This window comes from Cicer arietinum, chromosome 3 (genome assembly GCF_000331145.2).
Source record: "Cicer arietinum cultivar CDC Frontier isolate Library 1 chromosome 3, Cicar.CDCFrontier_v2.0, whole genome shotgun sequence".
In the NCBI taxonomy this organism is placed as follows: Eukaryota; Viridiplantae; Streptophyta; class Magnoliopsida; order Fabales; family Fabaceae; genus Cicer; species Cicer arietinum.
The window spans coordinates 62,211,856-62,214,158 of NC_021162.2; positions in this window are offsets into that span (position 1 = coordinate 62,211,856).

Below are 2,303 nucleotides of genomic sequence, written 5' to 3' on the forward strand. Positions count from 1 at the left end.
GTATGACCTCGAAATAATCGGAATGTATCCGTTCTTTAAGAAATTAAATCAATTTCATTCACACAGCGGAATTTAAATTGTGGCATACAAGATTAGCAAGTTCTGTTAGATTGATATGAGATTAATCAAGATGCATACAAGTCAAATTATCAGATTAAACAATATTACTTATCACAGACTATGTTTAACATGCATCTAATATTAATCACATATACAGATATATCAAGATAGAAAATTAAAGGAGTTAAGGGTTAGAGAAGATTGCACCAAGAATTTATACTGGTTCAGTTGTCAACTTGACAACCTACATCCAGTCCTGACAATCCAAACGGATTTCAGATTTTCTTCTCCAATAGAAAGAATCAATTACAGATTGTCCAGTTTCCTCCCCGAAACCTATCTATCTTAATGATCTCTTTCCTATTGATCACCCTCTGATCCTTGTAGATACTCAGCAATCTAACACAGAATCAAAGTCCGACTCTTTCTTGTTGAGCACTCTCACCCAAGAAAGTAGCCACCAGTTTCTAGCTGGCTTTTCTCGCTTTCGTTTTTGTTTCAAAGAATTATTACAAACAGAATTAAGGAAGAACAAAAAGTAGTCTTCAATCTTGGTCAATGTTGCTTCTCACAATTCTGGATATTCAAAGATTGTTTATGAGAACCCTTGTCTTTCAAGATCACTTTTCCAGCTATCTCATTGATTGTTGATAATCTCTTTTGCTGTGATCTGAAAAAGTAATCTCAGTGTATTAACCAAGTGTTATTGTATATCAAGAATATTCAAAGTGTATTTCAGATTGTTATTGAAAGAAAGATTGAAGATAGTTTATATAGTTTCTGAAAAACATATTAATCAATCGATTTACCAATCGATTTCTTAAAGTGATAAAGCCAGTCTAATCGATTTGCCAATCGATTATCGTGTGTCTTGTTTTTCTTGAATCTTGAAACTATATAATCCAATCGATTTATCAATCGATTCTTTAAACAACATTTTTCAGTGATTATGTTAAGACTTATATGCATCGATTTCGTAATCGATTGCAACTGTTATGTTCAAAGTAAAACACATACCAAACGATTTTGTAATCGATTTATTAAGCTTTCATAATCGATTAACAAATACTCAGAATCGATTTGGCCACAAGCTCAGAGTTCACTGAGATTTCAAAAAGGTCTTTCAATCGATTTGCCAATCGATTGTGTTTAAGTTAGTGACTCAGCTATTTTGATGTTAATCGATGTGCCAATCGATTTGTGTGTATTTGTCTGAAAAATTCTTACCTGGCGTCTAGTTCAATCGATTGCCCAATCGATTGCAACCAAACTTAACTTGATTGAAATTTTACACAATAGATTGTCCAATCGATTGTGTTTGTCACAGGGAAAGTTATTTTGCAAATAGTATTTAAGCAATCGATTTGCCAATCGATTACCCTCAAAACTGGGGTGTCACTGTGACTTGTACAATCGATTTCCCAATCGATTTATTTCAATCAGGTTTACTTTGTGAAATGTATAATCGATTTGTCAATCGATTAGCCTGTAAAACAGGGTGCTACTGACTTATGCAGTTTTCATTTCTAATTCAGTCAGTCGATTGCCCAGTCGATTATACCGACACAAACAGTTGTGTTTCCTTACACCCTTGTTATGAAATCGATTTCCCAATCGATTTGCTTCAGTCAAAAATCAACTTTTGTTGATTTCTTGTGTTCCAAGCAATATGTTCCAAGTGTGTAGGATTGGATTGTTGTTCCTGAAATCTTGCTCAATTCAAATATTAGATTTATCATGTGATGTATGAAACATTGTATGTTTGTTAATTATGTCAAAATTAGGATTCAAAGGACTAAAGTCCAACAATTGTCTTAACTGACAAAGGGGGAGAAAAATTATAACTTGATAGTTGCATTGTTTTTACAATCTGATGATTTTGCTCTGATTTTTTTTGCTCTGATACCAATACCAATTGTTGGTATTTATGACCTCGCAATAATTGGAATGTATCAGTTCTTTATTGATATGGCACGTGTGAAACAGACCCAAGCTCGTACTCCATCACCCTCATCTTCTTCTACAAGTGAAACACCTTCACCCCCACCAACTTTAACAAAGAGAGTACCTATACCCACTCACAAAATTCTTGCCAAAGATAAGGGCAAGGCTCCTGCACCAATCCAAGAGAAGATTAAGAAACGTAAGGAACCCCCAACAGAGAAGCTCATGGCTGATGCCATGAAAGAAATATCTCAAAAGAGGAAGAAGAAACCTAATTCTTCACCACCTCCCAAGAAGGT